Below are 12,774 nucleotides of genomic sequence, written 5' to 3' on the forward strand. Positions count from 1 at the left end.
TTCTCCCACTGTAAGGTTGTGTGATTGTTTGGTAATAGAATTAATGGATCTAAATTCTTTTTCCACTAGAGACATAAAAGTTTCTATGTTACTTCCTCTGTGGTGGATGGGGTAGAAGGTGGACTTTGGCTTGAGTCCACTGGATCTAATTGGGGGTTCATCATGTAGTGAGATGTCACTCTCTGCATCAATGTGAGGTGGTAGGTTGGTCACACCTTCCACTAGGCTTTTAATTCCTGTGGGGGGTTCTCTCAAAACTTTGTTTGGGAGATTAAAATGTCTTGTGAGGGTTAGTTTTCTAATGAAGGATTGTAGATCAACGAAGAGTTGAAATTTGTTGAATTTGGAAGTGGGACAATAGGACAGGCCTATGTTAAGGAGGATAATTTCATGTTTTTGTAGCTGGTGGGAGGAAAGATTGAAAATCTTTACTTCAGCTTCTTGTTTTTCTTTGGGTTTTGTATTAATATTTGTGGTTCCAGTGGTGGTTGGTATTGTTTTGTTGTGGTTTCTTTTTCCGCCTCTAGTTCCTCCTCGGGATTTTTTCTTTTTTGGCTTTTTATTGAGCCCCATTGAAAAAAATGGTGATGTATCTTATTTGATTTTGGTCTGTCTGAGAGGTTCTCTTGGTTGGATGTCAAGTTGGATGACGGACTGAAAGGAGTGAGGGTGTCAGTAAGGTGTATAGAGAACTGCGTTTGTATGTCATTGGGGGTGTTGATTTGGTCTCTAGGGTTGCTGGGGGTGGAGGGGGTGTGGTAAGTTGGGTAAGAATGGAAAGGTTGGAGCTGAAGGTAATGGGTGGAAGGTTGAGTGGACAGATGTTGGGTTCTAAATCAATGGGCAGAGGGGAATGAGAGGGTGGGGTAAAGAAGTTGGGAGTGGAAGATGGTTTGAGTTGATGGTTCGGGGTATTGGATGGTTCTTTCGAAGGTTGAGAAGAGTGGGTGGTCCATTTATTAGGGAGGCAGTATGTGTGGGACTTTTGGTTTGGTGTTGGCCAGTTCTTGTGGGGTGGTATAAATGGTTCCTATGGGTGGGTTGACCATTTTTTTTGTTACTTCTGTTGACTTTAATATTATTGTTGATGTTGTTTTTATTTTTGGAGTTGATGAACACTGTTCTTTGGTTTGGTTGGTGATTGGCATTTCTGGGGGGACGTGAGGGTTTTTTGGGGTGTGGTGGGTTGGTTTTTGATGGGGACTTGGTATCGGGGTTGGCGGAAGGGTTGGTTTGTGTTAGCCAGAATTTGATATTATTGGATTCGAAATCGGATCTATCTTGTTGTAGTTTTCCCAGTTTTTTATCTATATTTTCTTTTTTCGAAACTAAGGATTCTACTGGTGATCATTCTATCAAATTTTACGAAATCTGACTTTTTTATACTTATTGATATCAAGCACTTTTACTATCTCCCTCTATTCTCTTATTCTTCAAAAAATTGTATTGCTCCATTTATTTATTTATCTGTGTGTTTTGTACATGTACTTCGTTTCCAGTCTCACACCACTTGAGAAAGGAGTCTTAGTTACTCCAAAAAGCGTTGTGACCCGAGATTTTTCAAATAAATGCTTCTTTAACCATGATGTACCATACCTGAGTTTGTGAGTGCACCACAACAGACAACTCTCTACCTACCTCTAAAGAGTATTAGCTGACAGGCGAGCAAACAGGTTACATAAAATGAAGTTTGAATCATGACATTAACTGGACAATGATCAGGGAACGTGGTCGCTGTATCTAAGATGGCGGACAGTAGTCCAGATGGCGTCCGAAACCAGTGCGATCTCCTTAACAATTCCCCCCTTTGAGCTTTGCTGGCCTGTAACTCCATCCTGAGTGACCTCCTCAAACTCTAGGTACCCACAGGTAGGCTAAGCTCTTACCTGCTGGACTTGTTAACTCTTCACCAGATCCCCTGGAGGCCAGTCACTCAGGGGTTACAGGCCTGCACACTCAAATCACATCACTGAGTTCCCATAGTTCATAGGTTTGTAAACAGGCTGGTTTTCCAACAGGCAGCATCCTCCTCCACTCCGGGCACTTCTCCTGGCGCGGTTCTTACCGCCTGGATGGCCATCTGGGACATCTGGTGCAATAAGTGACAAGAGCAAAATCACAATCCCCAATATCACCCCCACTTAAAGTAAACCCTTCCAATCCCCCAACCACAAAGTGAAGGACAAAGTGTCCACCCCAGAGTTTCTCTTGAGTTCCCTGGACAGTCCTTCAATCTCTTCAAGTGCATGGGTAATGGATCCATACGGAGCGATGTCATCTGGGATGTATATGCGACAAGCGACTCCCACCATCTTACAGACTCCTCCCTTCTCAGTAAGGATGTCCAAAGTCATGCGGTTCTGGAAAGCATCTCGGATATAATTCACAAATCTCTGTTGATTACAATAAAAAAAACTGTTAACCTGAGAATACAGTCAGTCAGAAAAGACCAGCTAGCAAGAAGAATAAGTTTGCAAATAGTAAGCGTGGAAGCATGCTGACTTACCTCTAGCTTCACAGATGTGGCACTGGTCAGCAGGACTTGGAAAGGACCATCGTAGCCAAGCTCCAGACTCTCTCTCTGATGTCTCTTTACCACTACGTAGTCTCCGGTCTTCAGGTTATGCGTCCTGAGTTCTCTGTCTAGATCTGAAAAAGGAATCAGAAACACTTTTGCAGACCTTTTCCAAGGCCTGGTTCAACTGTGTGGCATATTCCACCTGGTTTCCTGCCATCAGCTATAGCAGTGGTGGTGAACCTATGGCACTAGTGCCAGAGGCGGCACTCGGAGCCCTCTGTGTGGGCACCCAGGCCATCAACCCAGCATGAAGTTCACCAGACAGGACTCAAAGAATCTGCCTGCAGAATCTTCCTACAATGATAGAAGAATTTGCCCTCCTCCTTTCAACTGTGTTGGTGTCCTTGGAAGGCTGAAGGATTGAAAGTTGTCAAAGAACAAGGAGAAATAAATTACTGCTTAAATTGCTGTGCTGGCACTTTGCTATAAATAAGTGGCTTTTAGTTGAAGTTTGAGCACTCCGCCTCTAAAAGGTTCGCCATCACTGAGCTATAGGGTCTGTGGAAAGTAAGGGCCTAGTCTGGGAGCACAGCCAAAAACTACTTCAAAGGGGGACAATCCCATCTTTCTGTTGGGGGTGGTCCTAACTGAATAGAGGGCAGCAGGAAGGCACTCGCGCCATGGTTTCCCTGTTTCTTCCATGGCCTTTTGGATCTCTAACTTAAGAGTGCCATTTAGTCTTTTAATCCCACCACTAACTTGGGAAGGGCAAGGGGTGTGCAGGGCCTGTTCTACACTCAGGAGGGACAAGGTTTCAGTCTTTACCTGTCCAGTGAAGTGGGTTCTGCGACCAGACTCTATGGTCTCTGGAAGTCCAAACCTGCAGAAAAATCTCACTCACAAACTTCTTGGCTGCAGCTCTGGCAGTAGCCTTGATCATGGGAGAAGCTTCTGGCCACTCTGGAAAGAGATCAATGCACACAGGCACGTACTCCTACGTACCACTTTTTGGTAGCTGGATAAGCAGCTTGGGTGTCACCTTCTGTGGGGTCTTTACCACCTTACAGGAGTAGTAATGCCCTGGCAAACCACTTGCGGTTTATGAGCGCTAGCATGGCCATTTTGGATATGTGTGTGTGTCCGTGGGCTACTTGACTTACTGTCGGGTGGTGGGCTCTGGGCAGGCACACCCTCTCTCCCAGCATCCAGGTCCCATCAGCATCTGGGCTCCACTTTCCTCCACACTTCCTTCACTTCTGGTGACTCTCGGGCCACCAGGGACTGGAGCACCTCTGTGGATCAAACTTTTAGCTCAGAACTCACCGCTGAGACTTCAGGACAGTCTCTGGGTTCCATCTGTGCAGCTGCCTTCCCCATCCGGTCGGCCACATACTTGCCCTGGGCTTGTTGAGTTACCAAATTGTGTATGCTTTTACTTTTACTATCCCCACCTCTTGTGGAAGTAAGAGAGCATCCATGAGCTCTTTAACCAGCATGCCATGTTTAGAGGGGATCCCTGCAGAGGTGAGGAAATCTCTAGCCTTCCATATGGGTTCATAGTCATGTTTAGACCCCAGAACTATACCTCAACATTTGGGTTAATCACCCTTCTCTCCCTCCCTCTCTGAATCCTGGAAGACTGGTGACAGAACAGCAGGATTCAGAGCTGTGCACCTTATTAGTGTGACAGGGCATCAGGAGTGCACACTGGAGTCTGAGCTGTCTGGCCTTTACTCAGATGCTTGGGCTGTACTTGGGTGAGGATACCGTGCAAGGTATGTGGGGTTTGCACGATAACTGAGTGATCTAGGGTCTAGCATCAACTCACTGGCCTTGCTGAACAGATTGCTGGCTGCAGTTACTGACACATGAGGAGCTCCCCTCACGACTGAGTCTAACCGGGCCTAATCATGAGCCACTGGGGAGGCCACCACGTTCCTGGGCTAAGACACCTGTGGCCTAGATACTCGGTGCAAAATAAAATAAGAGGTCTGGTTCAGTGGCATGTGCCAGCTTAGGGCTATGGAATGCATCATTTGCCTCCTGACTAAGGGCAAATGGGGAAGAAGCAATTCACATGTTTCTGGCCAGTCCTGGAAACATGTGAAGAGGCTTAGGGCCTCAGGGCAGGGGCATATTCTATTCTGGACTGCCAGCTTTCTTTCCTCTGCCATGTATTTGCCTGTGGCTGAGAAGCAGTGGCCTAGGATGACCACCTTCTCCTGGCAATACTGGAGTTTGTCTCAGGAAACTTTGCAACCTTTCTGGAGCAGAAAACACATAAGGTCAATAAATGCATCCTGGCAAACAAAAACAGTAGGTCATCTGCATATTGAAAAGGAGAACATCTAGTAAGGGGCTGGTCTGCCAGTCTACTCCCTGTAGGGCCGTGGGATATTGGCTGGGTGGGAATCCCCCTTGTGGGAATCTACATCAGGTATACTGGAATACTGAACTGGTAAAGGCAAATAGATACTGGCAATCTTCATGTAGGGCCACAGAGAGGAGAGAGAGAAGAACATTTGCCAAATCAATAACAGTGAATAATATATCACCCTGGGGACTGCTGCCAGTTTGGGCTAGGGACCACTGGGCTTCGTTACACTCATTGGCAGCTTGGAGGTCATGGACCATCCTACATGCATCCGGGGGGCCGTTCAGAAGGGGGCCTGTTCTCTCTGACATCCTCGTTCGTTACCCCCCCTTGTCCTGCCCTGTTGGGGCCGTCTCCGCTACTCACTATAGTAATGTCTCCTCCCCACAGTCGAAACACGCCCACTTGGGTCGGGCTGTCAGCGGACCGCAACTTTCTCTCAGTCTCACTTTGCTGTGGTCTGTGAAACTGGACTCTGTTTCCCTCTGGCTTCAAGTCACAATCTTATCAATCCCTGTATACGCAAGTCTGGTAGAGATGTCTCCAGTCCGTTAACACCTTTGGTAACAACCCATTACAAAACAGATGTACACTACACTCTCAGGTCATCATCCCATGTGTCCCAAAGCTGTAACCCGTTCCCATGGAACTCTTCCATTACCGTGTGCCTCCCTGCTTTTTCTCATCCAGACATATAGGATTCCCTTAACTATCTATAACCTTCTGGCCAGACTCCAACATCTCAACAAAATCCAAGTACACTTATGTTGGTTTTTAGTCAAAAAGGAACAAAAGTCAGTCATTGGCTCTGTAATACAGTTGGGGGGCTCATTCTTGCTTAGTCTGTTCGTGGGTTACACAGGAGGTTATCACATCGTACTGTATTCTTGTGTTACAAGCAAATAAATTCCTTCAAGTCTTTTTTTTTTAGATTGTCAGGGAGAACTCTAAATGCAGCGATCTACCCCCCCCCCCTTTTTGAAAAACAATTTACTAGCCTGTGAACCACAAGATAACAGAACACAGATTCCAAGCAACTCAATATGGAGAAATTCAGTCTTCTGTGAACATCAAGGTCACTGTCTCTCTAGTAGATAAGACAGACACAGAATTCCAATCCAAACCACGCAGAATTCTGCCCCCATGGTCTGCCTAGTTAACCCCTTAAACACCAGAAAGCAGGTACCAGACGCATTGCAACACGTTTTCATAGTAATTTTTCTCTAATTGTTGGGATCAAATAAATTTTAATAATACTCAAACAAACAACATCCCGCACTCCAAGACCCTTAGCATACGCCCGAAACAGTGAAATATCACCAACCGGCGTTTGGTTTCAAACGTCTGCCAGGACGCTTCAAGCATGGTCAACTGCTATCCTACAAAGCCCCACAACCAAGCCTTTATGGCTGCCAACAGAGTAGAGCCATAGGCAATTAACTTTCTTGGACTTAAAGGGAATATAACTTAAGATGGCCGCCACTGAAGGATGGTAGGGCGTGTCATCTTCTCTAACCACCAGATACAGGGGTGGAGTCTCCATTACAGGGGCCATTTTTCTCTCCCTAAAAAATATAATTAAATCTCTTTTTCTCAAATTCTTTCCACATCAGAAACTTTGAAATGTCCCTTATCGCATATCTCTTTATTCAATGGGCACTCTGAAGGATTCCTGTCCCTCTGCTCTGGTCCATCTGTCAAAGTCAGAGGCTCTAAGTGTCTGTTTGGAAATCTGATCAAGTTTTCTCACTTGTACAATCATCAGATCATCGGACACATCCCAAAACCTTCAAATCTTCAATACTACTTTTAATTTCTTTTCCCCTCAGGTGAAAAACAATCTTCCTTCTTGTCTGCAATGCACTTGGCTCAATTCCAATTCACTACTCATCATAAGTGTCCATAACCACAATACTGTCAAAGGAACCTGTCCCCAAACACTCAAAAGGGTCTCACAAAGGATGCCGACACCTCGATTTACTGACCCCAAAGAAACTAGACCCCTGAGTCTTCCACAAAAGACCCTAGACTAAGTCACTGCCTGACTAGATTGACGCTAAACTAAGTCACTGCCCTCAGACTGACCTTGCAAGTCCACAAGGGACTCTACACTAGATCACTGCCTGAATGGACTGTCGCTAGAATAAGTCACTGCCCTCAGACTGACCCTGCAGGTCCACAAGGGACTCTACACTGGATCACTGCCTGACTCTCAGGTCACTGTCCTCAGACTGACTCTCCAAGTCGCTCTCCTTCAGACTCGACTAGTTCTTAGTCATACAAGACCACTCAGACTCCCAAAGAAAGTCTGTGGGAAACCCTTAGTGACAAAACTGTATCAATGAGACTATGACAATCACAACAGAATATCTCCCACTCTAGCATTGCAGACATCACTGCTTCAGCTAACACCACAGACCAGTGATGGCGAACCTTTTAGAGATCGAGTGCCCAAAATGAGACCCAAAGAACACCAACTTTTCCCAAAGTGCCAACACGGCAATTTAGGCAGTAACAAACTTATTGCTACCAGAGTTTTGGAGCTCCAATCTGACCCTGTCCACACCTCCTAACTCTTCAGACAGGACCAAGCAGCACAGGATGGGTCACTTTAAAATAGCAGGGCACTACTTGGACTGCCCGAGACTGCAGGAAGATGCTATGTCTGGCAAACTCTGTGCCTGGGAGACAGCCCGCGTGCCCACAGAGAGGTCTCCGAGTGCCATCTCTGGCACCAGTGCCATAGGTTCGCCACCGCTGCCACAGACTGTCTGACCATCCGTCACTTTTCAGTCTCTGTAAATCACCTTACAAAGTGGCTCTTTGCCAAAAGTATGAGCTTAGGTTACAGTGAACAACAGTGGCAAATATATAACACAGAGACAGTCTTACCCGGTCCGTCCAATTAGTGAACCAGAAGTGACATATCAAGGTAGACAATAAAAATTAATATCTTACCCTGGGAGCTCTCTGGTCAGTTCTGTTTACCAAGCTGGCGGGTACCCTTCACGGAGGCTGTCTCGGTGCTGTTTTTGCTCACTCCTAAGCCCACCCAGGGACGCCAATTCTGATAGGGATTTTTATGCAGGGCCCCAACAGCCCTGTTGACTTTTGTAAGTTGAGCCCTAATTAACCCTTTGAGGGAGGATGAGATAGCAGCCGGCAGCGAGATGACAGAGTAAAAGAAAGACACAGTCCGGTCTTTAGATGCACTCAAATCACACTGTTTATTTAAAAACACACAGCTGTATTTTAGCCCAGAGAAATCAGCATTTGGGGTGTTGTATGAAAGGAGATAAGGCACTTAGATTCTATTGGCCATTATGTTTCTACCAGCACATTCTGGGAAAAAATGAATTAATTGTGCTCAGACCTTGTATACAGATATTGTTTATACTAATTTGCTGAGAAGAAGATAATAAGCGGACTCCAGAATCATAATATCATGCAGCATCAAGGACAGATGTCATTAAATGTCAAAGAGTATTAGCTGACATGCGAGCAAACAGGTTACATAAAATGAAGTTTGAATCATGACATTAACTGGACAATGGTCAGGGAACGTGGCCGCTGTATCTAAGATGGCATCCAAAACCAGTGCGATCTCCTTAACATGCATAAAAATTGCATATTATCAGGTTATGTTAAGCTGTATCAGGTTATGATAAACTGTAATGTTTCAATTACACAGAACAAATGGATATTTGTGCTGTTTAGATAGCTTCATTAGGATAGTACACTTGTTCCTGTAGCACTTCTGGTTTGAACATTTTAAATCAAACAAATCAAACTGAGGGCAGGGGGAGGAAATTGGGGGAGGATAGAGGGGTGGGAAAGGGTTGGGTGTAGGGTCTGTCAATGCAGTTCAGGGGAGTTCACAAAATCCAGCCAGGGGGTCCACATCCCGCTGTGGTTTTCCCCTGTACGATGAAGCTCTGCGGAGAGTTCCTCCATTCTCTGCAGATGTAAGATCTCCGCAAACCAATCCGACATGGATGGTATTCTTGTGGATTTCCACAATCTGGGGATCAAGGAGCGTGCTGCAATTAAAAAGAAACCAGGGACCTTTTGTTATCTACTCCGGAGTGATACAAAAATACATATTTCTTTGCAAAAAAATAAACTCTCAACCAGCAACATTGATGTAAAAATAAAAATCTTACAGCTTATAAAATACAATGCTAAAAAAAAAAAAGATTACCACATTCTGATGCCCAAAACCAGCTGTAGCCTGAAGAGTGTGATGGTATACTGACAGTATGTTAGTGGCTGCCACTGGATGGCTCTAAATGTCAAACTTCAGCCCACTTCCCCTGAAATGTAATTTGAATACTGTGCACTGAAACAGGTCTTACACCCACTGTTACTGGTGCTGGCTCAATGTCAAGTGAATGCATGGCATAGTATACATGTACATAACAGTGTGAAGATGGAACACTTCAACCCCTGAAGGACGCAGGGTTTTTTCGCTCATTTCTCGCTCTCCACCTTCCAAAACCCATAACTTTTTAATTTTTCCATGTACAGACCTGTGTGAGGGCTTATTTTGTACGTAACAAATTTTACTTTCCCGTAATGTTATTTATTATTCCATGCCATATACTGGGAAGCAGGAAAAAAATTCCAAATGTGGAAAAATTTAAAAAAATGCATGTGCATCACGTTGTAGGCTTAGTTTTTACTTACGGCTTTCCAAATTTGCGCTCCAAATAACACTTTATCCAAATAAATAATACTTTATTCTTTGGTTCGGTGCGATCATGGTGATACCACATTTATACAGGTTTTATTGCGTTTTAATACATTTTCAAAAATTAAACTAATGTGTGCAAAAAATTGACAAAAATTTTTACCATCTTCTGACGCTAATAACTTTTTCATACTTTGGAGTAATTTTTTGTGAAATGAGCCGATGTTTTTATTGATACCACTTTGAGGACTGTGCAACATTTTGATCACTTTTTATTACATTTTTTATGTCATGTAAAAAGGTGTAAAACTCGCATTTCGGACTTGGGGGTGCCATTTCCAGTTTTGGAGGTCACTACCGTCAATAACCGAATATTGGGACGCGTGACACCTATTGTGTTTGTGGTTTTTACTGTTTATTATTTTTTGTATCAGTTCTGGGGAAAGGGCGGTGATTTGAATTTTTAATATTTTGTTAATTTTTTACATTTTTTTTAACTATTTCTTAGACCCTCTAGGGTACATTAACCTTAGATGGTCCGATCGTTCCTATCATATACTGCAATGCTACTGTATTGCAGTATACGTTTTTTTTGCATATGATTCATTGCAATGAGCCACTGGCTCATTGTAACGAATCTGCAGAAACCATGCAGCCTTGGGTCTGACGAAGACCTGAGGCTGTCATGGCAACCGATCATCACTCCCCGAAGAAGCATGTTTTAAGTGCCGCTGGCTCCTTTGCCGGCCTCAGAGAAAAGGTTAACACCCGCAATCGGTGCAAGCACCAACCGCAGGTTCCAGCGATGGGTCTTTGCTGCAATATGCAGCAAAGCCCATCTCTGTATGAGCCCTCTTCATACACCAGAGAAAATAATTCTTCAGCTCACCCCTTTAAGATGTCCGCTGTGCTGTAGGGCCGTTGCTCTGACGTGCTGTGCGGGGACCAGCAATAACTTCAGAGAAAGAAAAACGGGTTGTCCAGCATCCAGGCAATGAGAGTGGCTTGTGAATTGATTAAAATTCCACTTTTATTGAATATTCTTTAACCCCTTCCCGACATTTGACGTAATAGTACTGCATCGCGGGAGGTGCGTTCCCGCAAAATGCAGTACTATTACGTCATGCTTCTGGCACCGGCTCCTGAACGGAGCCGGCGCCAGAAGCTGCAGGTGTCAGCTATATATTATAGCCGACACCTGCCTCTAACACCCGCGATCGGAGATTTCTCCGATCGCGGGTGTTAACCCCTGACAAGGGGCATTTCAGAAGAATCTGCCCCCCCCCGCGGCGCTTACCGGGGGGGTCCGCTGCTCCGATCGCAGCCCCGGGACTGCCGGTGCCCGGGGCTGCGCGATCCTCCTGTTGGGAGCCGGGTCCTGCCTTCTTACACAGTGAAATACATCTGTATTACACTGTGTAATGTGAAGAAGAGCTTGAACAAGTGATCAGTGGATCACTTGTTCAAGCTAACCTGTAAAAGTTAATAAAAATGTTAAAAACACTACATAAAATAATTTTTTAATAAAAATAATTAATTAAATAAAGTTAGAGTCCCCTAAACACAAATATTCCCTATACACATGCAATAAAGTGAAAAAACCACAAAATCGCCAAAACCCCCCACATATTTGGTATCGCCGCGTCCGTAACAATCCGTACAATAACTCAGAAACATTATTGGACCCGCTCGGTGAACGCCGTAAAAACAAAACCCGAAAAACCAAAAATTTACATTTTTCATAAAATCTCTACACAAAAATGTTCTAAAAAGTGATCAAAAAAAGTTATGTGCGCAAAAATGGTACCACTGAAAAGAACAACTCAACACGTAAAAAATAAGCCCTAAACTAGCCCTGTCAACCCAAAAATATTAAAGTTACGTCTCCGAAAATATGGCGTTGCAAAAACAAATGAGATTTCCTCTATATTAGTTTTTATCCAGTAAAATTGTAAAAATAAATGAAAAACTATATAAATGAGGTATCACCGTAATCGTAGTGACCTATAGAATGAAGATAATATAATATTTTTAGTGTACGGTGTACGACCCCCAAAAAATACGAAAAGAAAGTAAACCAAAATTGACAATTTTCTTTTCACCCATACATTCAAGAGTTAATAAAATCTCATCAATAAGCTAATGACCCACTAAAATGAAGTATTTGTAAAGTGCATCTCATGTCGCAGAAAATAAGCCCTTATATGTCCAAATTGCCAAAAAAATAAAGATTGTATAGCCAATAAAAATTGACAATGCATAATCTGCTCTGAATGGCGCAGCTTCCCTTCGATGCCCTGGCGTGTGCCCATACAGCAGGTTACCACCACATATGGGGTATTATTATACACGGAAGAGATTGGGTATCAAATTTTGTGGAGCGTTTTGGTATTTTATCCACTGAGAATTTGTACATTTTTTGAAAAACATATTAATTTAGCCAAAAAAATTTTACTTTCAAAATTGCATCCGATTTTGTTTTAACCCCTGTAAAACAATTAAAGGGTTAACAAACTTCATAAAAGTTGTTTCACGTACGTTGAGGGGCGTAGTTTCTATAATGGGGTAATTTATGGGGTTTACTTTTATTTAGGTCTCTCAAAGTGATTTGAAACCTGAGCAGGTCCCTCAATAGCAGGATTTTGCGTTTTTTATGAAAATGTGAAAAAACGCACCTAATGTTCAAAGCCCCATAACATCCTACAAAAATAAGAGTATGCATAAAAAACCATGTCCACATAAAGAAGACATTCGGTGAATGTTAGTTATTACGTTTTTTTGCGGTTATGACTATGTATGGAAAAAGTAGAACATTTTGAAGTTCAAAAATCTAAAATTTTTCCAAATTTTCACCAAATATCTGATTTTCTCATAAATAAATGCAAAACATACCACCAAAATTTTTCAAATAACCTGAAGTACGATGTGTCACGAGAAAACAATTTTAAAATCACTTGGATATGTTAAAGCGTTCCGAAGTTATAACCACTTATAGTGACACAGGGCAGATTTGAAAAAATGGGCCGTGTCAGGAAGGTGAAAAGTGGCTTCAGCGTTAAGTGGTTAAAATCATAAAGACGTCTAAAACATAATCAAACTGACGCGTTTCGGACTAAGGAATGATGTTAGTCCGAAATGCTTCAGTTTGATTATGTTTTAGACGTATGTTCGAAATGCTTCTGTTAGGATTGG

The sequence above is a fragment of the Engystomops pustulosus genome, chromosome 8, assembly GCF_040894005.1.
Source record: "Engystomops pustulosus chromosome 8, aEngPut4.maternal, whole genome shotgun sequence".
NCBI lineage: Eukaryota > Metazoa > Chordata > Amphibia > Anura > Leptodactylidae > Engystomops > Engystomops pustulosus.